The 26,948-nt window shown below is 43.5% G+C and overlaps 1 long non-coding RNA gene across 3 annotated transcripts; it reads right to left on the bottom strand.

The window, feature by feature from the left end:
- Nucleotides 1–2,569: 2,569 nt before the first annotated feature.
- On the bottom strand, nucleotides 2,570–24,252 carry LOC113462900. Of its 3 annotated transcripts, XR_005512997.1 has the most exons (5): nucleotides 24,084–24,252; nucleotides 21,329–21,391; nucleotides 18,254–20,518; nucleotides 3,111–3,311; nucleotides 2,570–2,832 (listed from the first exon to the last, which is right to left on the bottom strand). It is a non-coding gene; the product is annotated as an uncharacterized LOC113462900 (long non-coding RNA). The 3 variants fall into 3 exon arrangements; XR_005512998.1 differs by lacking the exon at nucleotides 21,329–21,391; XR_003386188.2 differs by lacking the exon at nucleotides 24,084–24,252 and having other exon boundaries at nucleotides 18,254–22,432.
- Between the last annotated feature and the right edge of the window lie 2,696 nt (nucleotides 24,253–26,948).

The raw sequence follows: 26,948 nt of genomic DNA, 5'->3' as shown, positions 1-26,948 counted from the left end.
CCTCTTGTCAAACTGCACATTGGTTGCTTCTGAGCTACTCTCATTTCGTTCATTGTCCAATTACCCTCCTCTATCGGTTTCTATCTTCATGTGCGTTTGAAACTGCAATCATCCAGATGATATTGCTTGCAATCATGTGTGTTTGCCATTCAAACGAGCATATTACTTGCAAACAAAACAGAGGACATCAATCTCAGACAGCCATAAATTTTCTTTTTTTGATTACCAAGCAATAAATGAACCAAGCCAAAGTGTTCTGCCCTGAAACTTACCTTGGCTTCTTAGACTCTCATACCATGCTGGCAAGCAACCTGGTTATTCCATGCTTGTTTTGGCAATTGACATACAGACCTATCAAACTAATATTTAGAAAATTGTCATCACCTGGGAAGTTCAAATATTACAATCTGGACATGGACCACCCTTAGTTGTCCACAAGCCCAATTTGGTTCACGAATCGTCGCAGCTGGGTTGAATTTGATGTATTATGGACTGTCGAAAATGCCCTTGACTGTCAGATAAAATAACAAAAAGCCTATGGTTCGTGATTTCGTCCTTAGTTTGCTTTCCGTGGGATCGCTATTTGGACCGTCCGTCAGCAGTATGGGCGCACGGAAAAGACTCCGTCATGGTGCAATCAGTAGACCCTCCTCTGGGGTTGCATACAATGCCTGATGTGATGGTAGGGCCCGTGCAATTAATTGCCAGTTACTAACTAGGACAATTAGTTGTTATACGGACGGTTAGATGTCCATTTACTAACTAGGACATCTAAATTTTGCCAGTGATCCTATAGAATTCCCCTAAATTTGGCAGATTTTTATTGGCTGGGCAACTAATGCCAATATCTAATACACTAGGGTGGTTAATTTCATGTGATAAAAAAGACTTCAATTAATTTCTTCTGAACCTCTCCAAATTGATGATCTCCTTAATTGTAGAAATTTTCTATAATCCATACATACAGAAAGTAGAATATATCTTTCTCTATTTGTAATGTTGGATTTCAAACTTACAGCTGGAAGAAATAAAGTTTAAAACAACCGCAGTAGCAATAATGGGCCTATGGGCTTAAACATTCTAGGTGGTGGTTAGCTGCGGAAAAAACAAAAGGGCAAAGCTAGGCCTAGGCGATAGCTATAGCGACACCAATAGGGAGCCGTGCTGGATTAGTCGACTTGGTGAGTTCCTGCGTGAGCTAAATGTGATATTTCAAGCTAAAATAAAAAAAAAAGAAAAGGAAAAAAAAGGACGATACTTTTCGAAGTGGTACTCTATGCTAACACCGGGCAAGACAAAAAGAAGCCAATCGCTGCCGAATTGGGATATGATTTAGATGGGATGTTGATTTGCTCTTTTATGCCGATGGTATTGTCTTACTACCTCTTCTTTGTGGATTCACGTGTTTCTTTTAAGATGTATTATTTACTTGGTGACTCAGAACGCATGAAAGTGAAAACCCAAAGCGTAAGCCCCGAGATAAATTAGGCATCTTTGATTTTATCTTTTTTATATGAAAGCAGCTTCTTTTATCAGATTGACTTTGGAATTGATAGCCTGTAATCCTTCTGGTAGATGATAAACTTTCAGTCGGTGAAACAGAACTTAAGATATTGCCAGGAAAAAAATAAATTTGTTATCAATCATAATTATCTAGTTTTTTTTCCAACTATATCAAAAACTATAGAATTTCTCAAAAATTAGAAAAACAGAGCAAGCCTTCTTTTGTCTAATTAGAAAAATTAGAAAAATTAGAAAAATCACTAATGGCCAATTAGAGAACTAGATGCTGTAGTACCACAAAAAAAGATTGATGAGGTGAATGATGCAGCAAAGGGAAAGAAACTCGAGTCTGAGCACCTGCATTAACAGCTTCTGGCTCGAATACAACTCACTTGAGTCCGCATCAATGTGTTATGAATCTATTTCAGCTGGAAAAAGATATTAAACTCTCTCTTCCATGGTGTTTGAGTAATCTTCTGCAACATTAATGAAAAAGAGACGTGTATTTCATGCCATCTCATGGATGGAGTCCAAGCAAAGAAGGAAAAGAAGGATATCATTCTATTGAACACCACATAAGCAGGTTAAAGATTTTTATAACCATGTAATTTTCACGAGTGTATCATAATTCCACTTGCAAAGAGATCCTTGTATACGTTACAAGCATTTTCAGAAGTCATTCAAATCACTAGAAGGGAGAAAATTCTGTAGCTTAATTGCCAAAGCAAAACTCTGCGACAGCAGTAGAATATACTTACCTCCGTCTGATGTATCATGACAGTGGGTAAAGGGTGCACGACCACTTTAACCTTGTAGAAGTACAATGTGGCAGCTGGTACAAGTCCAATGGTCAGTTTATTGGTAAAAAAAGCTCGCCTCGGCACCTTAATTGACCTGGTTGACTGGTTTCAAGATATTTGCATAAAAAGCATACACATATTTCTGTTAAAAAGTAGAGACCGTATAACAAAATACCATTCTTGTAGCTGCAGAGTTGGTTGATTTGTTGCTAAAGGTTAGTCTGGCTGAAGAAAATGGCTGATTTCAACAATCAAAAATGCAATGCTTTTTAAGACAAATGGTGGTTTAATTGTCTGATATCTGGAACCGAGCATCATTCAGTTTTTCCCCCTGCCGTTGAACACTTGATCCTATATTACTACAAACAGGTTGACGACGTCAGGAAGCAGCAGCAAGGCAGGAAGAACCTCAAGGTATTGCATTAACAGCTTCTAGCTGACATCTCACATAAATTGACATCAATGTGTAAATTGTAATGGAACAACATCAACAAGAAATGTCCTCTCTATGGTGTTTTTCAGTAAGCTCCTGCAACGTTAATGCAAAACCAATATGTTATTCATCTCATGGACAGAATTAAAAGGAAAAGATTATTGTCATAATACAAAACATCAGCACAACAAACTAAATATGTTGATCAAGACTGCACCAAATAAGTTTCCTATATTAAGAAAAATAATTCTGCCTGAAAAGAGATCCTCCATTTATACATTGGCATATTTAGGTCATTCAAGCAACTAGAAGGAGCTTATTCTGCAGATTAATTGCCAAATACAACTTTGTGCCAGCAGTGGAAAATTTTTTACCCCGAATTCCAGGTTACTGATATGTAATCACGATAAGTCAAGTTTGCAGAATCACTTCACGTACACAAGAAGGCAGCAGACGTTTTGCTCAGCTGCTGGTCTCTTACCATGGGGATATCATTCCAAACAGCAATACGACTATATGAGTCACCATGTTCATCTCATCATCTGTTAAAACACTTTTCTACAGAACTGTTTTTGCTGGAAAAAAAAAAAACATTGGTGAATTTCCTACACCTTATAATTGACCAGTGCTACTTGCTGAAAAGAAAATGACTTATAATATAACTTACAAAAGTTGAAATAAAGGAATTAGAATAATATAATGACTAATTCACTGATAAAGAAATCCATTAAAGCAAGGAAAGACAATACTGGTGTAGGCAACAGTTTATAGTTTTTTATGCCCTAGAAGAGATCCGCTTTTAAGTAAAAATTATGAGAGACACTGCAAATGATATATACTTGAGATAAGGAAAGGCTTAGCAACATACATTGCTAGTTCCTTTATAGGGAGGGAACTGGAAAACTCAAGAGCAACAGCAGGATTGGTGATAAATCTAGATAGCATTTTCCCAACTGGAAAACTGGAAGCCACTTATCCCAACATTTTTTACAAGACATTATGATGCATAACAGTTACCATTGTTGATATATTCAGAAAGTTAATAATCAAACAGTAGATACCACTGATTTAAAATATTTGAATCAGTACTTGATTGTACTGATTCGTAGGGGATGCATGCTTTTCTCTGAAAAACATGAGGAAGACCAATCCCTAGTGATATTCATTAAGGAACTTTGGCAAATCACATTAGTTGAATCAGTACTTGATTGTACATGCAGCTTAAAAAAATCAATGTATGTATATCAGAAGATACTGAAATTAATAACAAGTGAAAAGGTGAAGACTATTTCCTGCAGATGATGTGAGGGAGAGAAGGAAAACATTCCATCTGACCATGCAAAGAATGGGAAGAAAAACCAAGGAAAAAGAAATATGATAAACAGGTAAAGAAGCACATGTACCCAAAGCATGAACTCAATTGAATTCCTTACCAACAACCTCCCAACATCTTTGGGAAGAAAATTTAATAGCATTCGAATCCTTTAGAGATTTTGTAATCATAATCTGGCATAATTATTATGTCTATCCATCTACATGGGAACATCCAAAATGATAATCTCTAATATATTTTGCATATCAAGACAAATGAAGTCGTGAAGATACATGTAACAGAGCTAAGAGTTGGTTGGATGAAGTAGGGAGGTGCATCTAGAATATTATGTGACAGGAGCAAACTTGGAGACTCCAGAGAAAATTTTATAGAATAATAAGGCTTGCCGTGTTATTTGGCTTAAAGCGTCAGGCAACAAAAAAAGAATATGAAACAAGTTGAACATAGTAGAAATGAGAATGCTAAGATACATGTCTGGTAAAACTAGAAATGATACATAACAAACGAACATGTAGAGGAGTTGTATGAGTTACATAAATTAAGGACAAAGTGATGGAAAAAAAATAAATATTAAAATGGTATAAATATATATAATGAAGATCTAAGGAGGCTCTAGTAAGAAGAGGTACTTTGGTTTGTGTTGAAGGTAGTAAAAAAAAAGGAGAGAAAATCCTAAGATAACATCGATGGAGGTTATGAGGAAGGATATAACAAAACTTGGAATAACATCAGAGGTGGCCTAAATAGGAACTCGGCTAATGAGGACCAATAAAGCTGTCGTCAAATAGTTGGGAAAAGGCCCGATGGTTATGATTATGATTATGTGTCAGGCACATCTAGACATACTGAGGACATTCTTTAGTTGGGAAAAAGCCAGATAATTACGATTATGATTATATGTCAAGATATTGAGGACACCCTTTAACAATAAAAATATCATATTTACCTTTATTTTACACTCATTAGCCCTCTCCAAAAGAGGTTCGATTAGAAGACTTAAATCAATTATCACTTAAACATCAAGGTCCTCCAATAAATACGTTTAAAGACATTGTCAAGAATCAATATTCCCCTTACATCAACGAATTTATAATTTGGCATTTTCTACACCTCCAAATCATTTAGGAGACAACAAGAAGCTTAAATTTGTGGCTGGACATAATAGCAGCATCACTCTCCAACCATCAATTCCACCCCATAGATCATTCAACATTCAAAATCCAAAGCTTCAGAGTACTTTCATGCAACTTATGAACCGGCCAAATACTTCAATCACAATCTTAAAGTTATTCAAAAGCAAATTGTATTTGGTCCTCATATTGCAAGTGGGTTTTCCTCACATTAGCCATTCTAAAATTTTCAAGCACATCATTTCCCTCTCTATCAGCCACACTTCTTTATAAAAGAGAATATATTTATTTATTTATTTATTTATAAAATATATATAAAAATCGGTAGCATCTGTTGCAATCCCCATTATATATTAGGAACTCATCATATGTGAACCTTAATCTAATAGAACTTGCTTCAATCACCTATACAATATCTCCAAAAAAACATCAAACTGATAAAAGCATCTATGATAGCCTCATAGCATTTACATCTGATCTAGCTCTTATTCTCACCTATTGTAGAGTTACAGAGCTCGTGGTGAAAAAGCTGATCCACCACCATCTCTGTTAGTGGTTTCTATTGCCATTATGACGGACTCCAGACCAGAATGAGTGGGAACTTGAACAAGAACTGGGCTGGGTGGAGTGGAACAGAATGAGGGATTTGGGGAATGGAAATCAGCTACGAGAAAATTCACTTTCAGTTTTGGCGGATCGCATCGACTGCAAAATCATAGTTAACCACATGGATTCACTAAAATAAGCATATGATATGGGCTAAATAGTAAAATAATTTTTTTAATAGTTTAAATTTGGATTCAGTGTGGATCTTGACATGTGTGGCGTTGCCTGAGAAAAGTAGTGTGGTAATGCTCAAGGAGAAGTCGTCTTTGCAAAGGGTTAAAGATTACAGCTGTTAGGACACTAGAATGGACACCACATCATTATTGGAAGCCCATTGCATTTTGTATATACATACTGTTGGGGGAAAAATGGATTGCCCGAAACACATGGATACATCGCCGGCACGTGATGACGAGTGCAACGGCAACCCTCAAGGCACCCGACCTCAAGGCGCCCGACCTCAAAGGCGCCCGATCTCAGTGCGCCCAACCTCAGAGCTTGCAGCCTTGCAGCCTTGATCTCGGCTAAGCTGAGCCCGATCGACCTTAAATCCGAAGAAAATCCAGTCAAAGGATGAAGCAGACCTCTCCCCTCCACCGGGAATCAAGCTCCTCTCCTCCTCATCCGGGATCCAATCCCGCAATTTCCGCCAGAGCGACTGTTAACAATTAAATGCGCATGATCTCCACGGACCTCCAGCCAGCCCAAAATTTCAGGCCATCCACGGCAACTCGTTGACTCACACAATCTCGTCCAGTCATCCACGCCAACTCATTAATTCACACGATCACGCCCAATCATGATGGTAACCCATTAATTCGTCCAGCGACATCACAGGTAACCCTGGCATCCCTCCTATAAAAAGGAAAACCTCTTCCTCTCAAGGGGGACTTCTGATTTTTGACTTCTACATACAAACTCTCTCTTTCTCCACAAAAGCCCCTTTTGACTTAAGCATCGGAGGGCCGGCGCCGGAAATCCCGGCCACCGGCTTCTTGCAGACCCCCTGGAGGACGCAGCCCGCCGACGCACTACCTGCCGGAGCTCCTCCTTCTCAGCTTGTGGTCGCCCTCGGATCCAGTTTCCAGCAACAGTTGGCGCTAGAGGAAGGGACTGAGTTGTGACCATGAAGCTAAGAAGTAAAGGAGCCTCTAACACCTCCCGGCGTCCCGCACCAAGTTCTGGACACTCAGTCCAGAACTCACCACCAAGGCCTCCGGCGGATCCAGTCCCCCAAGTCCAGCCAGAATAGTTTAACACCCTGGTGCAGCAAGTTCAAGCCCTGGCAGCAGCAGTCCAAAGCCTGCAACGCGTGGAGGCTCGTCCTATGCCGCCTCCACAGGTTCAGATCCAATCGGTGCTCCCTCCGGACGAACCGGCTCTCCAAGGCCAAAATCTCCATGACTCCTCGAGGGTCAACTATGGAGAACGGCGCTGCCACCAGGATTCAACCCGAGCATCTCCTCGGAGAGAGCCGCAAGGGAGAAACCAGGGCAGACGCCCACAGCCCTCGGAGGCCGAGTCGGCTCTGGGTCAATCAGCACCGGAGCAGACCACTGTGGCAGTCTCCCAGGGCGAGGAACTCGACAGGAAAGTCGAGAAACTCAAGCGGCAGGTCGAGGCGCTCCACAACCAGAAGGCAAGGCGCGAGGGTGACTTTGAGTTCACCACCAAGTCACCTTTCTCCCGCCAGATCGAGGATGAACCGGTCCCACCAAGGTTCAAAATGCCCCAGATAGAGCCCTACAACGGAACCACCGACCCCCTTGACCACTTGGAGAGCTACCGGGCCCTTATAGCACTGCAAGGGTCCTCGGAGGCCGTGCTCTGCAAGGCCTTCCCTGCAACTCTCCGAGGAACGGCTCGGCTTTGGTTCTCCGGTCTGAAGCCGAGTACTGTGTCCTGCTTCGAGCAGCTCGGCAGACAGTTCGCCGCCAACTTTCCAGCCAGCCGACGCCAGCGGCGAACATCAGACTCCCTCCTCGATATCAAGCAAAAAAAGGGAGAGTCCCTTAAAGACTACATCGACCGTTTCACCGCTGTAACCTGGGAGGTTCGCGAGCTCGATCAGTCGATCGCCATGTCCGCGCTGAAGATAGGAGCTCGTTCCTACAGATTCCTCTATTCCATTGAGAAGAGCTTTCCCACCGACTTCACCGAGATGCTGGTCCGAGCATGGAAATATGCAAGGCCGAGGAGGCTATCGCCTCCAGGCGAGGCGCGGCCGAGCAGGCCCTAAAAGGGCAGAAAAGGCGCCGCGAGGAGCGCGGCCGTCCGAGAAGTCGGTCCCCCCGCCGAGAAAATAATCTACCTCGTTTGAGAAGTCCACCTCGACAGTGGGCACAGCCTCGACTGAGATCTCCACCTCGGTCGGATGCTTCCGGGAAGGTACGAAAACTATACTCCTCTCAATGCACCCCGGGTAGAGATCCTTATGGAGATAGAAGGCCGAAACTACTTCCGACCTCCACCCCCGATGCGGGAGTCAGGAACCCGGCGCCACTGCATGAAGTATTGCAGCTTCCATCGAGACCACGGCCACGACACAGAGGAGTGCTTCCAACTTCGAGATGAGATCGAGACACTCATTCGCCGTGGAGTGCTCAACCGATTCGTGCAAAACCGGCGTGATGAAAGAAGGCCGGTAGAGAATGCTGCGCCGCCCCAAGATCCAAATGACAACACGCTCATCGCTGGCACCATCAATACTATAGGAAGAGGCCCGGCCGAAGGGAGCTCGGCTGAAGAGCTGACCAGGAGAAAGACCCCTCCGAAGCGTCAACACACCTCTGAAGCCATCTCGTTCTCATACGAGGACTTAGAAGGAGTTGAGACTCCTCATGATGACGCTATGGTCATCTCCATGATCATGAATAAGCTTGTTGTAAAGCGTGTTTTGGTTGATAATGGAAGCTCGACAAACATTTTGTATTATGATGCCTTCCAAATAATGGAAAAAAGAAGGCCAGCTCCGGAGAATGAATGCTCCGCTGGTCGGATTCACCGGAGACAGTCCTGGTTGAAGGTGAGATCAACCTACTTGTCACGATGCTCGCCTCTCGAGAGAGCACCGTGAGGATGGACTTCTTTGTGGTCCGCCTGCCCTCGGTCTACAACGCCATCTTTGGGTGACCAGGGCTCAATGCTCTCCGAGTCGTGGTCTCGACGTACCATCTGCTCGTGCGGTTCCCTACCGAGCAAGGAGTAGGCGAGGTTCGTGGGGACCAGATGACAGCCAAACAATGTTACATGGCGATCCTCAAAGCAAAGCAACTGGCCAAAGCACCGAGCCGAGCGGAACAATCAATTGAGGCATCAACCCAAGCTTCGAATCAGGCGCTGCCCATTAAAACCCTGGAAGTACGGGACGAGTCTCGGAGGGAGCGGGCAGAACCTGGTGAGCTTCATTCAAATCCTTCTGAGAAGAGACTACCCAGAACTAACCGTGCAGATTGGCTCCGACCCGAGCCCTCGCGAGCGGGATCGCCTGATCGGGTTCCTCAAGTCCAACATGGATGTCTTCGCCTGGTAGCCCACGGATATGTCGGGAATAGACCACGAGGTCATTGTCCACCGACTCCAGGTGAGACCAACCTACAAGTCTGTAAGACAAAAGAAACGGAGCTCCGCGCCGGAACGACAGCGAGTAGCGGCCGAGGAGGTGAACAAACTTCTCGAGGCCGACTTCATCCGAGAAGTCTCCTACCCAGATTAGCTCGCCAATGTAGTCCTCGTGAAGAAAGCTAATGAAAAATGGTGCATGTGTGTGGACTACACCAACCTGAACAATGCCTGTCCAAAGGACAGTTTTTTTCTTTCCAGGATCGACCAGCTTGTCGACTCCACCTCGGGACATCAGCTGCTGACCTTCATGGACGCCTTCTCGAGGTACAATCAGATCCGAATGGTGCCCGAGGATGAGGAGAAGACATCCTTCATTACCGACAAGGGCCTCTACTATTACAAAGTGATGCCGTTCGGGTTAAAGAATGCCGGAACGACATATCAAAGGGTGGTCAACTAGGTTTTTAAAGACCAAATAGGCCGAAACATGGAGGTCTATATAGACGATATGCTGGTGAAGAGCCAGACGACATAACACCACATCACCGATCTCGATGAAGCATTCTCCACCCTCAGAAAGTACCAAATGAAGCTCAACCCCACCAAATGCGCCTTCGGAGTTACCTCGGGCAAGTTTTTTGGTTTCGTGGTAACCCAACGCTGAATCGAAGCGAACCTACCAAGTGCGCCTTCGAAGTTACCTCGGGCAAGTTCCTCGGTTTCGTGGTAACCCAACGCGGAATCGAAGTGAACCCCGAGAAGATCCGAGCACTGCAAGAAATGGTACCACCAAAGACGGTCAAGGAGGTACAAGGCTCACCGGAAGAGTTGCGACCCTAGGAAGGTTCGTCTCCAAGTCGGCAGAACGATGCCTCTCATTCTTCAAGATCCTCAAGCAGCCGAAGGACTTCCTATGGTCAGAAGAGTGCCAGCAAGCCTTTGAAGAGCTCAGACGCTATCTTGCCTTCCCTCCATTACTCACGAAGCCTCGACAAGGCGAGCTCCTTTATCTATACCTAGCCGTCTCCCTGATGGCAGTGAACTCGGTCCTGATCCAAGAAGAAGACAAGTCTCAAAGGCCGGTATATTACACCAGCCGAGTCCTGAGGGATGCCGAGATCCGATACTCCAAGTTGGAGAAGACGATCTATGCACTGGTCGTTTCAGCCCGAAGGCTCCGACCTTACTTCTAGGCTCACACTGTGGCCATATTGACCGACCAGCCTATAAAGTAAGTCCCGCAACGGTCGGATCGTGCGGGGAGGATCGCAAAATGGGCGGTCGAGCTCGGAAAATTCGACTTGAATATCGTCCGAGGCCGGCAGTCAAGGCCCAAGTGCTCGCTGACTTTATTGTAGAATGCACTCTGCTGGATGATCCCGAGCCCGAGCTCACACCAACAGAGGAGACCCCGAGGCAACCATAGGTTCTATATATAGACGGCTCCTTAACCTCGGAGGATAGCGGAGCGGGACTCATTCTCACTAGCCCAGACGAGGTAGTTGCAGAGCAGGCCCTACGTTTCAAATTTTCCGCCTCGAATAATGAGGAGGACTATGAGGCGCTCATCGGCTGGCTAAGACTGGCAAAGGAGTTGAAGGTCGAAAGCCTAGAGGCCTTCAGTGACTCCCAACTGGTCGTAAGCCAAATCCTGAAAGATTTTGAAGCAAGAGAGCCGTCAATGCAGAGGTATCTCCAAAGGTCCGAGACATCACCTCCACACTGGGCTCCTTCGACATCCAGCACATCCCCAGAGCGGAGAACGCAAGGGCGGACCAGCTATTAAAACTGGCGACTTTCTGTATGAGCGAGCTTCCGAAGACCACAACACTTGAGTATCTCCAAGCACCCAGCACCGAGGAGCTTGAACCAGCTCTCTGCATCGAGACTGAACCAAGCTAGATGGACGCGCTCGTCACCTACCTGCAGAGCGAAGTCCTCCCCAATGACGAGCTTGCAGCCCGCCGGATTAGGCGTCAGGCTTCCTGGTACTTCTTGTACGAAGGCAAGCTCTACCGCAGGTCATTCATCTCTCCCCTTTTCAAATGCCTCTGCCCTTCAGAGGCGGATTATGCCATACGAGAGGTTCATGAAGGAATCTGCGAAAACCACCTACGAGGCCGGGCCCTGGCCCAAAAAATTCTGCGCCAAGAATATTATTGGCCTACACTTCAAAAAGATGCTGTGGACTTCGTCCAAAGGTGCGATCGGTGTCAGCGAAATGCCAACATTCAGCGCCGACCCTCAGTCCCACTGACCTCGATCAGTTCCCCCTGGCTATTTGCCCAATGGAGGATCGACATTTTGGGACCATTTTTTCAAGCCACCGGATAGAGAAAGTTTCTCGTTGTCTCCATCGACTACTTCACCAAGTGGGTTGAAGCTGAACCGGTGGCTCGGATCTCCAAGCCAAAGATGCGGGACTTCGTCTGTAAATCAATAATCTGCAGATTCGGACTCCCCCGCATCCTCATATCCGACAACGACCGCCAGTTCGACAACGCCCGCTTCAGGAAGTTCTGCTCTGAGCTCGGCATTGACCATCGTTTCACCTCGGTCGCTCATCCACAAATGAATGGAGAAACCGAGGTGACGAATCGTACCATCCTTCAGGGACTCAAAGCCAGACTCGACCGATTCAAAGGCAATGGGTCGAAGATCTCTACAATATTCTCTGGGCCTACAGAACTACATTTCGACTTCCCACCGGCGAAACACCCTTCAACCTGGCTTACGGAACGGAAGCCGTCATCCCCTTGAAAATCGGACTTCCATCGCTAAGGGTGGAGAACTATGATGCAGCCTCCAACTCATCTCAACTCAAAAGCATCTTGGACCTCGTCGAGGAGACAAGGGAGGTCGTTCGAATCCACATGGCGAGATACCAACAGAAAGCGGCGCAGTACTACAACTCCAAGGTAAAGGTTAAGCTCTTCAAGGTGGGAGATCTCGTCCTGAGGAAAGCTGAAGCTTCTCAACCTACCGAGCAAAAAAAGCTTGCCCCAAACTGGGAGGGGCTATACCGAGTTGCCCGAGTCCAGCGTCCTGGAGCGTACAAGTTGGAATCCCTTGAGGGGACCCCCATTCCCTGAAGCTGGAACTCCGAAAATCTCCGGATGTATCATCAGTAAAGCTCCCAGGGGTCTTCGATGTTTGAGAACACAACTGATACTCCCCCTTATGTTAATCTACTTAAGGCCCTCTTTTAATTATTCGATGCTTCTACTGATGATAATCTACTTGTGGACTTCAGGATGCCCGGCCAAGTTCGGATGCCCCAACGAAGTTCGGGATGCCCCATCGCGACAATTCCAAGTTCGGTCTCCATCTCCGATAAGACCTCGACCAAACTCGGGATGCCCCACTGAGTCGACCGCGAGCCAAGTCTCCCTCGACCTCGGGATGATCCTCCGACAAAGGTCGGGATGCCCCGCTGAGTCGACCGTGAGCCAAGTCTCCCTCGACCTCGGAAAGCATCGTAGAGTCGACCGCGAGCCCAATCTTCCTCGACCTCGTGCATGATCCCCCGACCAAGATCGGGATGCCCCGTTGAGTCGACCACGAGCTAAGTCTCCCTCGACCTCGGAAAGTATCGCAGAGTCGACCGCGAGCCCAAGCTCCCTCAACCTCGCGCATAATTCTCCGACCAAGGTCGGGATGCCTCGCCGAATCGACCGCGAGCCAAGTCTCCCTCGACCTCGGGATGCCCCGCCGAATCGACGGCGAGCCAAGTCTCCCTCGACCTCGGGATGCCCCGCTGAGTCGACCGCGAGCCAAGTCTCCCTCGACTTCGGAAAGCACCGCCGAGCACCACTGAGTCGACCGCGAGCCGAGTCTCCCTCGACCTCGGAAAGTATCGCGGAGCCGACCGCGAGCCCTAGCTCCCTCGACCTCGCGCACGATCCTCCGACCAAGTTCGGATGCACGACCCAGTTCGGACACCTCAACCTAGTTCGAGATGGCCTACTGTGACGACTTCAGGCTCTACCTGATAATGTCCCGGCCAAGCTCAGGGACACCCAGTTGCATTGGCCGTGAACTCAACCTCAAGTCCCACCTAATGGCGCCTCGACCAAGTTCGAGATCAAGAAGCATGCAAGCTCCGACGGCAACTCAGCCTCGGTTTACACTGCCATTGAGCCCGAGCTCAAAGACTTAGCGGGATTCTTCCGAAGTCTAAGCCCAAAGCCTTAGCAAGATTTTTCCGAATGCTGAGCCTAAAGACTTGGCGAATTTTTTCAGATGCTGAGCCTAAAGACTTGGCAGATTTTACCGGAAGCTGAGCTTAAAGACTTAGGGAATTTTTTCAGGAGCTGAGCCTAAAGATTTGGCAGCTTTTACCGGAAGCTGAGCTTAAAGACTTAGCAAATTTTTCCGGAAGTTGAGCCTAAAGACTTGGCGGATTTTTCTAGAAGCTGAGCCTAAAGACCTAGCGGTTGGAATAAGGGCTCGCAGATTGCACAAATAAAAACAGGTCCAAACACACAATAAAATTTGAAAAAGAAGGTATTTCATTGATTAAAAGCCCAAAGGCTAAGTACAAAGCTTGATTTCGAGGCCGACCCACCTGGCCGTACAGTGGCTGCAGTGGCCGACCTCATTTACAAAAAGAAGAAAAGAAAAAAGCTAAGTCCTAAGGCATCTCTGGGGCAGCAGTGGCCTCGGCGTCGGCCTTAAGGTCGTCCACGACGATCACGTTGGGATTCTCAGCGGGAGCTGCCCCAGGGTCCTTGGCTGGTCCGTCTCTGCGAGCATCCGCAGCAACCTCGGATGGGGCTTCGCCAGTGACCTCGGGAGCAGCTTCAGACGCTCCTTCAGGAGTGCCTTCCGCAACCTCTCCGGGGAGAGACTCACGAGTAGTCTGCTAGGCCGCCTCAGTCTCGGCCTCGACGGTCTCCCGTTCGGCCTCAGGGCTTGCAGGCGTGCCGCTAATCGCGCCATCGTCCTCCGGACTCCCGGGCTCGCTTTCATTCTCAGCGATCCCCATATTGGGCCGAAGACCTCTGAGGTCGAACTGGGGGCAGATCCGCTACATTTGCCTCCGGAAGTCCTCGAAGTCGCGGATGAGCCCGTCCACCGCTTCCTCCTCCATCAGCTCGCGGAACTCTTCCGACTCCCGGAAGAGTTGCGCCACGTTTTGGGCTTGCTCCAACGCCCTTTTCTCTCGAGCTTTGAGTTGCTCAATCTTCAGTCGAAGGACCCCTACCTCATACTTGAGGCCGGCGGTCTCGGAGTGGGCGTCGGCCAAGCGCGCCTCGAAGGCGCAAAAGCTTCGAACTGGCCAAAGCATGCGAGGCCTTCTCTTCCTCGAGGCGCTCGACCGCGAATCGCAGCTCGGCCTCGGCAGCCTCCATTTTCGCGGTGGCCTCCTTCCGTGCGGCCTTGGCTTCGCCGAGCTTTTTCTCAGCCTCTTCCTGCCCTCTTTGGCTCCTCCGAGCCTTATTCTGACACTCAGACGCCACGAGAACCAACATGTCGACTTCATGCAGATGCTGTAGAGAAAGAAAGTGAAGATGAGTGAAGGTCATGAATTCAAAAGGATGCAAAAATTAAAGCAAGAAGATAACTTACTCGGATGGCGGAGCAGTAGGTCTGATCGACAAGACCGCCAAGATCGGCGGCCTCGAACTCGGCTCGATCAGTTGGGAGCAGCGCGCAATGGAATATTTCGCGTGCGACGTTGCTGTCATGAAGGGCCGAATCGCCCTCGCAGACCGACCACTCCAGGCAGTAGGGTCTCCTCTCAAAGCGGCTCCCAGCCCTCGAAGAGCTCGGGAGATCGGGCCTTGTTAAGCTCGACAGAGAAGAGCTCGGGACCCCAAGACCGCTGCCCAACTCGGGACCCAAGCGCTGCAAACGAATGACTTGGCGACTTGGCCGCCGAGAAATGGGGGTCGGGCAAGCCGGGGCCGCAAGATCCCTCGCTCCCTTGGAAGAGCTCACGCGTTCGGCAGGGGAGCTTCCTTCCGGATGAACTCGGAAGTCCCGACCTCCGGGTCCCTCACCTCGGCGGGAGCAGGAGCGAGGCTGGCCTCGCCTTCTTCCGGGGCATGGGTTGAGCCCCGCCGGCCTCGGCTATCGTCTTCTTGTATCAGGCGAGGAGGGCCGCATTGCTGGCCACCATCTGTGCAATGTCTGAAAAGAAGAAAAAGCTCAAGTGTCAGATCGACACCAAAAAATGATGATGATAAAGAGAGAAGCAAGAGAAGAAGAAGACAAGTAAGACAAATGGCGATGAAACGGAGGAGCAGTACAACCGCCCTTACCCTGGGGACGCGCCGAGCTCAGGCCGACGTTCACCAAAGCCTCCTCGCTCAGGAGGTCGTTCAGAAGAATATTCCCCTCGAGGCTGCAAAGAGCATCAAGAATCCAATGCTCGTCCGCCGAAAGCTTGGGGGGCTTGTTGATGGCCTTGAGCCGGGGCTACCCCCATCTCGGGTCAAATTCCCACGTGCGCTCGAAGAAGAGGAAGAAAAATTTCTCCTTCCACCCACGAATGGAGGAAGGAGCACCTCGGAAGAACGGCCTACCGCCCCGAAGAGCAAGATAGAGCCATTCTCTGTCAACCGGGTTGGACTTCAACATGAAGCACCAACGAAAGACGTTCACCGAGGCCGGTATCCCATGCGCGAGGCAAAGGGATAGAAAGCCAATGATGGTCCTCCACGAGTTCGGAGCGAGCTGCGCTGGGATGAGCTGATACGCCGCCAGGAGCTCGTTCACGAACCCGCGCAGGGAGGATCGCAGGCCGGCCCAGAGTGTCTATGTACACCCCGATCCGACCTGGAGGAGGTCTCGTCACCCGGTCTTCCGACCCCGTGGGATCAAGGCGAAACCCGCGCTGAGAAAAAAACTGAGCGCGGATCTGCTCCAACTCCTCCTCGGTCAAGCTGAACCCGACTCCGTCTGGGCCATGACCTGTCTCCAACACGACCTCCCTCCTGCAAGACAGGGTCCCTACCGGAGAACGAGGCACCGCCTGACATTGCTGTGCTCACTGAATAGAGGAAGACAAAAAAGGAGGAAGAAAATAGAAAGGCAAAAACCCTCCGAGCAAACGAAGGAAAGAGACCTACTGTGGGTTTCACCAGAAATGTCGCCGACCAAAGGTGAGGGATCAAGATGATCACCAAAAAACGCCTTGGGGCACCGCCGGAAAAGACTGAGCAACGACTGGAAGAAAAAGGAGGAAGAAAATGGAAGGAGGCAACAACTGCGGCAGCCAAATGAGAACTTTTAGGACCAGGCTAGGGTTTATATAGACCCTCCCGACGGCCCAGATCGACAGAGCCAGATCCCGCCTTCCGTCAAGATTGCACCATGTGTCGGCCTCGAAAACCAAAGCGGTGTATCAACCTGGATCGATGCTTTAAAAGCAGAATCGGAGCGGCGTCTTGTCGGATCCCGAAGCCTCATCATGAGCCTGCGGCTCGAAACTGCCTCGAAAAGCAAAAGGGCGTCGCCTCTCATTAAAAATGCCCCGAAGCACGCAGAACGGCCCATCAGTGTAATAAAGACGATTACTTCCTTCGCCTGAACTCGCAAACGGCTCGAACTCGAAAGTCGGAGGGTAGTGTTGGAGGAAAAATGGATTGCCCAAAACACGTGGATACATCGCCGGCACGTGATGACGAGCGCAACGACAGCAACCCTCAAGGCGTCCGACCTCAAGGCGCCCGACCTCAAAGGCGCCCGACCTCAGCGCGCCCAACATCAGAGCTCGCAGCCTTGCGGCCTTGATCTCGGCTAAGCTGAGCCCGATCGACGTTAAATTCGAAGAAGATCCAATCAAAGGATGAAGCAAACCTCTCCACTCCACCGAAAATCAAGCCTCTCTCCTCCTCATCCGGGATCCAATCTCGCGATCTCCGCCTGAGTGACTGTCAACAATTAAATGCGCACGATCTCCACGGACCTCCAGCCAGCCCAAAATCTCAGGCCATCCACGGCAACTCGTTGACTCACTCAATCTCGTTCAGTCATCCACGGCAACTTATTAATTCACACGATCACGCCCAATCATGACGGTAACCCATTAATTCGTCCAGTCACATCACAGGTAACTCTGGCATCCTTCCTATAAAAAGGGGAACCTCTTCTTCTCAAGGGGGACTTCTGACTTTTGACTTCAACATACAAACTCTCTCCTTCTCCACAAAAGCTCCCTCTGACTTAAGCATCGGAGGGCCGGCGCTGGAAATCCCGGCCACCGGCTTCTTGCAAGTCCCTTGGAGGACGCAGCCCGCCGACGCACCACCTGCCGGAGCTCCTCCTTCTCAGCCTGTGGTCGCCCCCGGGTCCAGTTTCCAGCAACACATATATAGCAGATTTTCAAATAATGGCCGGTACTTGGCTGTCACCCTGTTATCAGTTATAAAATGGGAACAACAGCTGTTATTTGAAATTTTCATTGTTCATCTAGAAAAAAAATTATTTAAATCTCCATATCAGTTCACATATACTATTTTTTTTGCAGTTATGAAATTATCAAATTATGCTCTTATTTTACCAATATTTTCCATTATAATGGCTGATAATAATCCTTATGAAAGTCATTATTTTGTTCATGTATACAGTGGGAAAAATAACAGCCATTGTTTCTACTATCAAGATAAAAGAATAATAGACCATATTCTAAATTCAACAATACAAAAGCTGATGTAACAGTGAGAAACATGTTAAAAAACTGTGAATAAAGCAGTTTCTTTGATTTTATCTTCCAAAACTAGGCAGTATTTCAATGAAACAAAATACACTGTTAATCCTTAAGGGTTGATTAATATCTAAACATAATATACCAAAAACTCATCTTTTCAGAAAGAAAAGTAAGACATACAATTAAAAAAGCTTTGGCATTACAAACTCCAGAAAAGGCATTTGGTACCTTCGCAAATACTAGTGAAACTTTCTGTCAAATTGGGATGATTTCCTGCAGATGAACTTAAAACAAAAATAATTTCAAATTACTATAATTTGCTGCTGAGATAGAATAAATTAAATGAAAACAGCATCTACCATAAAGTAGAGATACATTAGAAATCATCAGCAGCAGGAGATATGAAAGTGGCCTAAAAATGTGCATATATACAGAAAATGTAACTTGCATGATAATATCTGACATAACCTTGACCACCATCTCTAAAGATAATATTGAAAAAAAAAAATCCTTGAAGTTTTCTAATAGCAAACTGTGCCCTTGGATGTGCATGGTTTTCCAGACTTAGTTATAGTTTCTGATGTTTAGAAAACAGAGAGGAAGACTTTTCTTCATTATTATACTCCACGATTTAGAATAAGACAATCATAATAAGCATGTCCAATAATACAAGAATGTACAATAATGAAATAAACAATCTCAGTGAAACCAGAGGGCCTCAAAAGCAGATGAAATACCCTCCTAAAGAATCATGAAACATTATCAACGGTATGAAAATCATTTTGGCTGTCTTATATGTGATGTTCAGATTAGACAAAAATTGATAAATATACTGCCCAGGGAGGGTAAAACCCTTTTCTTTGGATTAGTGCAGCAATTTCAGCAATCTGTTTCCGAAGCTTCAATAGTAAGTACTGGAGGCATGTGAACATCAATTATAGCACACTGTAACTGCAAAACATGATATAAAATAGTTTGAGGCCTAAATTAATGTTGAATATTTACTTTATTTTACTCAGATTAAGTTTGGATGTGAAAAAACTTTTACATCCTGCATTTGCAGAGCATAGGCCAATCAATCTAACCTGAAACATATGCTTTCATGTTTAGAAGCATATATTTTGCCATTACAATAGCTAATGTGATTGATTACCAAGTTGCATAATTCATAACTGTCTGCATTCTTATTGTCTTCACATTTATCCGTATGTACTGTAACCAACTCTTTAACAACATCATTCTCAGTTTCACCAAGTATAGACTAATCAAATATTTAAGAGTTTTTATCTATCAAAATATACCTCATTTTCTCTATTAAAAACAACATGAAAAGGAAATTTTATTGACTTTCGAGAAATTAGATTTATGAATAACTGATTTAATGGAAGCTATCTTCATCAAATTTTGAAGCTTGGCCACTGTCATTAAAAACAGTAGTTAAACAGAGAACAAAACAGTTCTTTATTTTAATTCTTCAAGCCTTATTTGGATAAAAGCGCGACTCACAAGAATTTGAGAAGGTTATAAGATAAGATTCTGATCTCTCTTCTGACATTTAACAAAACGGTGTTGAATTCCTGGCAAAGCCATTTTAGGTCAAGATAGGAACACTTCATTATGCTCAAAAGACTGACCAGTAGAAACATACCTTGTCAGTTGCTAAACTTCATGTAAACAGGGAGCAACCCTCTGAAGTTCCTGTGGCTTCTAATGATTTCAGATGAGGGGATAAATAGAGGTTTGATATAGGCAAATAAATCCATCTCAAAAGAATAAAAATTCAGCCGAAGCAGAAACAGAATGAGATCTAAAGGAGCACAAAATAAGTGGACAGAAAAAATGATATTCAGCTACCATTTTTTTTTTATTTTATATAAGGCATGGTAGCTTGCAATAATGATTAAACAATAAAATGATATATTCTGAATATCTGAGATATAAATCTAACAGAGGAGGACAAAAGTTGTATCCAAGAATTTCAGTTCTCGATAGACAGAATTCAAGTCAAACAAAAATTCATAATTAAGTAGAATTAATGGATAACACCATTAATATATTCCCGCAAAAAATCAGAACCTACTAAGCCTCTTTCTGCAAATGTTACCTGTGAAAAGACTTGGTTTTTAATAAGCATCTCCTCAAGTTGCAAAATAGACCAACAATTCTCATGATTTCTTTCATTGTTTGACCCAAACAGAAACCCAAGTTTCCGGAATGAGTACAGAGAGTATTTAAATAAGCTATCAATGACTCATGACTTGGAAAACAGAAGATATCATTAGCCCAACAAATTACAAATAAAAAATTATGGAAAGTCATGGTATGCCTTACAATTCCTTCTAAAACAGCATAACTATCTGAATCTAGATGTTTCAGTCGATTTTTTACTGCCTCCCGGCAATGGAAAGGTCAAGTTGTTTTGCTTCAGCTATGCAAGTAGTCAGATTACCAGATTGCAAGTCAAATGAAGCTGCATCTGTGCCTATGCTCTTCCTACATGTCATGTGAAGAGAATAAGTAAGATAACAGGGGTTGTGCAAGAAAACAAGAAAATAAAAAATCTAAACATTACATAGTCCATGAAGAAACACGAGCACAGGATGATAAAAAAGGGTAAGGTCAAGTTATGACTGCACAAGGAACAATTTTCCTAATTTTTGAAATTTAACATGCTTCAGTACTTCTGCCAAAAATCTAAAAGCTCAAATTAAATCCTCCATATTTTATGATTAATAAAGCCTAAATCTAAGTCCATAGGAATAGTTTTTCTTTTCTTTTAGCAGGTTGTGGGCTTCATCAATTTTGAGTATAGCATTGCTCCACTGGATACTTAAAAGTGAACACTGTTCTTGGTATCAATAATATAAACTGCTTTGCAAAGCTCTCTGGATATGTAATAATGGCATCTGCATAGTTAATTATCATTTCACAAAATGTGTGCAAGTTTAAATTCCTATACTGATTGCAGCAATAAAATGTGCTGTTAAAAGAAATGCATAGTAAACTTTGCACAACATGATGACAATAAAGCTAAGCTTTTGGCACCTCAATTCTACCAATATTAACCAAATCTTAGATGTCGAAAAGCTTCTCTCCAGATTTTTGATGCTTCTTCATGTAATCTACAAAATATTACACATGCACATAAAGAAGTATAGCTAACTAGTAACAATTTCAAAAATTTGATCAACTCTGACAAGAGGAAATACTTCAGTTTCTTACTCAGAAAAGCAACCTGGTTATATAGCAACTTCACACTATTTGGTCTCATCTTACTAAATAAATAGGTCAAGAAAACCTTACCTGACTAAAATTTCTCTTTATGACTAATTGACCCTGAAATTGGAGGAGCTAGGTTGGAAAAGACTGCAAGATTTACATAAGTCAATGTATACAGTTACGGAGAACTAAATTAGAAAAAGCAGGAAAGTGCACTTAAGGATGACAGGTCTTGTGACTTCCATTAGAGTCACAAGAGAAAAACCAAAAAATCAGACCATCACATGCTCAGAAACAAAAATTAAAATCAGACAGACTATTTGTAGTAGAGGTAGAATGAACCAATGTTCAGTATCTTCACATATTGTCACACAATATGAGGTATATGCTACCATATCTAGCACCATATGCAGAACAAATAAAATAATAAATGACTACCTAAATCCCACTAAGCAAACCAGTACTTCTCTAAAAGGACAAAGAAAAATAGTTTTTTTCCTCAAAAAATAAAAAACAAACAATCTAGAATAACTAAACCCATGTAATGCTCCAAGACTCTTCCCATGCTCTCTCCACTATTTCCTCACACCCTTCTCTACATCCTAACCACCACTCAGTTCTGTCGTCCATCATAATTTCACAGTAAGCACCTGCTTTTTTGCAGAATTATGTTTAAGGATATAAGCAGATTCATCAATTGAGGGAACACCACTCTTTCCATCATGTGTTTTTTATGTGAATTGGAACAGGGCCTCAACACTCTGTCTGATTATTGCAATCTGGTCATGCTATATACTATATTTAGAATAAGCAATGACACATTATGATTCAATAAATTGCAGCATAACGACAGTAAACAGTGATGATATGAATTTATTAGTACCAGGAACATGAGGGTAAGGGCAGCAGAACCTTTTATGCACAGGCAGTATTCAACCATGGTCTTATACTCTACTTCGAAAAATCTGCATTTCATGATGGATGCACATTTGGACTCAATTATGTCTATTGGTATCCTTGGCCTGAAATTTTCCAGCAGTGGCACAAGTAAAGTGACTAGCAAGAATCATCAAACAAATTACAGCCTCTCTAGTGCCAGAAGAAGAGAAGATGCAAAAGTGAGCACAAAAGGCTTCCCTATAGATGCACATTTGTGGTAAGCACTCCATCTACAAAAGCTAATTTCTCTTTTTTTCAAAAAAAGAAAAGAAGAAGATGAAGGACAAGTCAATTCCTGTTTGAAAATTATAAGACCAATGCACTGCTGGCATTTCTCCTTGCACTGAATTCACATTTCAAAATTTTCATTGAATTCAAGACATGAAATGCTAGCACCTTCAATTGATTTTGTATGTCAACACCTTGCAAAATTTGAGATAAAATTGAAGGATCAAAAAACTGATAGCATAGACCAAGTTAAGAATCCAAGAAATATCCAAAACCCATTAAAAAAATATACGAGATTTAAATAATCCAAGATGTTTACTGTTCTATGCAATCCTGACCATACTATTCTGCATCAAAATGCAGTGAATAGCAAATGCCACAAAGTGTGAAGACCATCGGCATCATGCAAAAGCACTCATTTTGTGATTATTAAATTATTGGATAAAACATTTTTTTTTAAAAAAAATCTCATGTGGAAGCATATGGTATAATATACCCAAGAATACCACTGTGAAGAAAAAGTAGACAATATGATTATGTATCAAAACAGGCAATATGCTACTGCACTCACTGCTCATCCCATCACCTATATTTTTTTCAGAATAAGTGAGAGGCTTGTAGCCCCCTTTCCAGTGGGGTGCTTCAATAAAGCACCCAAACATAATGGAAATTTTAAAATAGTTATAGTACATTTTGGATAGAAAATTGGAAAATAAACCTAGTAAAGGACAACAAAACAGCATAACACCAAACAAAATTACCTAATGATTCCACATAGTAACTCTAGCTTCTACAGTCTGAGAAACGTTTCTTGCAGATAAACTATATGACAAATATTCTTTCTATATCAAAAGAGAAAAGTAAATGAAGAAGATAACACGGCATGACCTTCAATTTAAGAAAAAAAGTTAGAATTAAACTAAATAACGCGACATAGAAAAAAATCAATTAAACTAAAGATTGATTTAAAAGTAAACCAAATAAAATTGTTTAATCAACAAACTCTCTTCTGTAATAAATAAAATAAAGATTAAGAGTATCAGATAAAGAAAGAAGAAACAGTACTTCCAGATAAAACTCTAGTTTACACTACAAAAGAGACATTTCCCGCGAATTAGCTAAATTTTGAAAGATGGATCTAAAAGAAAAGACTACATGTAATATCGATCCTATTCAAACAATAATAATGAGTAAAGAAGATCAAGAATGATCAAGAAGATCAAAGTTGTTTGAATCGGATGCAAATCTTATGGATCGAATAAAGGAGATTAAAGCATGAATCTGGGATAAGAATTGGGCAATCTTTCCTGGATTGAAGGACTAAGTCAAAAAGATTCCGGTAAAAGAAAAAAAGAAATTAGAAGGAGAGTCGACGGAGATCCGTAGCGATACAAACATGTTCTGGGGAGACTGATTGAACTCGAGATAAATTAGAGAAAGATGAAGAACCTGAATAAAAATCGGTCAATCGGGCTTTTACCTCTGATTCAAATGGATAAAAGATAAAAGAATTGATGAAAAGAAAAAAAGAAGCTAAAATAAGAATCACAACCAAGAAAATAAGAAATCGAATTGAAAACATTCACATCGGGCCATTTCTTGTGAATCAAAGCGATAGCGTTAAAAGATCAAAGTAAAAGAAAGAAAAGGGCTCGGATGAGACGGACGCAACCTCTTCCAACGATTGGATGACCTTCTCAATGTAAACAATCTGGCAATCGCAAACCTTGAAGGGGAAATCGACGTCGATCCTCGTAACATGTAGATAGGCATCTCCTCGGAGATGTTTTGGGGTTTCTTGAACTTTTCCTAGATGTTTTGGTGAAACCCCGGAGAGCATCCCTAAGAAAAACACAACATGAAGGGAAAAGAAGAACAACGGTCGGTCCGGTTTATAGGCTCTCGCAAAGAGGGTCTTTCCCGCCTTTCGAGGGTATTTTCGGGATCATGGTATAAGTGAAATATTTAGCGTATAATCGCCGCACCAATCTCGACTTGGATCTTCCAGTTACTACCGTCCATTCGGTTGGATTAGCATTGATCATCAGATAACGTGATTTATGACCCACTAAAGGGAAAATTTATTCAATTGAGAAGGTATTTTGCAAATCTTTTAGAAAAAAAGGTACCATATCAAATCCCTATTTCTTGACCACCAAGCCTCCATTTATTGGCTACCAATTCTTGATTTTTCCAAAAATAAATAAAATAAGGACTATTAGATATTACTTTATTATTTTTTTGTGATTGATGTAGCTAAATGCCATTAATTGTTTAAAATATTTGATTTATTTATAAATACTAATTTTATTTTTTGGGTTTCAGTTGTTCTGTGATATAACAATTTCCAAAACCATAAATACTTATGTAAAAGAGAAAGCATGGCAAAAATTAAATGTCTTAAAAAAATTCTTTTGTAAAAGAGAAAGCAGCATCCATTGGATAAATAAGTCCAAATCATGATATGGTAAATTTTTTATTGCCTAAAATTAATTATAGATTCTCTCGTTACGAAAGAGATGGCAATTTTTCTCTCTGGACCAATTGGTACAGGTTTTTCAAAGAAAATGTGAAGCTCTAGAAGGGCCCTTCTTGATCACAATGGAGAATATGAGATTTGCAAATCTAATGAGGAGGAGAAGTTGAGAGCGGAAGAAGGGTAATCATAGAAGAAATATTAACTATGCCACTAAATTTCAAATTATGTGAAAAAAAATTGTACCAAAGATTCTAACTAGGCATGGCATGTTGCTCGGCTGTGCCTCGGATTTCTTTCCCGCTTTTATAGTTTTATGTTTAATCTTGTTGAGTTATACCAAAGTTCCATTTCCACCATGAACAAGTTTGAAAGATGCAAGTATACGAGAAGTACGCGGCCAAACTCTATTTGCATAGCGCTGTAATTTGGATAGCATTCTATACAGCCCATTATTCTTATATTTAATCTTGTTGAGTTATACCAAAGTTCCATTTCCATCATGAACAAGTTTAAAAGATGCAAGTATACGAGAAATACGCGGCCAAACTCCATTTGCATAGCGCTGTAATTTGTATAGCATTCTATACAGCTCATTATTCCGAAAATTTTATCTGCAAGAACCATGCTTCTATTTTGTTTTCTTTATATATTTTTTTATTGTCTGATTTTTTGGACCATACTTATATCTTTTATGTGTGAGCTACTAATATATATATATATATAAACTCAATTCGCAGGGATAGAATTTCTTTGTCCGGTTGAGCTACCTTTCTTCATCGGCTTATTATTAGAAAAAGTATTAGCTGAGCTGGCATGACAAGAAGATCTATTATATCCCCCTATCTCTCAAGACTCGGCTGCTGTTGGTGCGATGCTTGGCCCTCGCCAAAAGCTCCAATAGAGTTGGCCCGGTAAAACCCAGTCCTCCTATTTTGAATCATCCACCGTACGATCAATGTTCTCTTCTGGCCATCCGAAGACGGACGCGTTAGATTTGCGAGAGCGAGGCGTAGACGTACGGAATTTCTCAGGCCTTTACCTGGAGCCAGGGGCAGGGTAGTGGCTGCTTGATCTTGGCAAAGTGGATGGCGCTAAAGAGAAGAGAAGAAAAGAAAAGAAAAGGACAAAGAAAACCTACGGATGGGGTGACCGGGGGAAGGAAGAAAGACATAGTGCTGTCTAACGATATTTTCTTTCAAAGAATTCGGGGGAAAAATGGGGTTTTTATCGGAGAGCTCGACCTTCTCGCAGTCACGCCTCTCTCTACCCTTCTTCCCTTCCGGGTCCTCCCCTTCTCTCTTGCCGTGTTCTCATCGAAAGGTTGCGAAGAAGAAAGTAGGGGTGGCCATGGCCTCGCCTCAGGGCGATACGAGCGGTTCCTCGCACAGGAGGACTTTTCTCTTGGTGGGTGTATCGGTTCTTCCCCTCCTGCAGCTCGGGGCAATAGCCGTGGAAGATCTGGTGATAGGTCAGTGTGGTGCTTTCTTGAGGCCTTTTCTTTTAGTTTTCTTCTTTATTTTTTCTCGATTCTTGGTTCATTGGCATTACATAATAAATGCGTCTTTTTTTTTCAAAATTTTTTTGATTTTTAGAGAGATGATATTTGTGTCGACGAAATTTGAGTAACCTAAGGGAAGAATATTTGTCAAATTGCTAATTTAGTGCTCTACATTAGTTGTATTGCAAGTTTTTCCTTCTTTTTCTTGTTAAACCCCGTTTTTGATTTAGATAGAAAGTTTATTATAGACACTAATAAATCCATCAACTAGTATTAGCTCGTGACCCGGTTTTCTGATCTTGCTTTGGATATTGCAAGAAAAATATCTCCATGTGTTTCACGACATTATGAGATGGTTAGATCCTTTTTCTAATAATAATATAAATTTTGTGCCAAATAGTTCTACACACGGTCAGAGTACAATTTCTTTCTTTCTTTCTTTCTTTCTTTAATCAATGTTACCAGCTTTCTTTTAATGAATGTAGCTTAATATATTTGAGGTTACGCTCCGTTATTAGTCGTTTATAGGAACATTTAATAATTCGTTTTTTGGGGATCCG

The sequence above is a fragment of the Phoenix dactylifera genome, chromosome 8 (genome assembly GCF_009389715.1).
Source record: "Phoenix dactylifera cultivar Barhee BC4 chromosome 8, palm_55x_up_171113_PBpolish2nd_filt_p, whole genome shotgun sequence".
NCBI classification, from domain to species: domain Eukaryota; kingdom Viridiplantae; phylum Streptophyta; class Magnoliopsida; order Arecales; family Arecaceae; genus Phoenix; species Phoenix dactylifera.
Note: the sequence above shows the minus strand (reverse complement) of the source record. Positions and strands in the feature narration are given on the sequence as shown.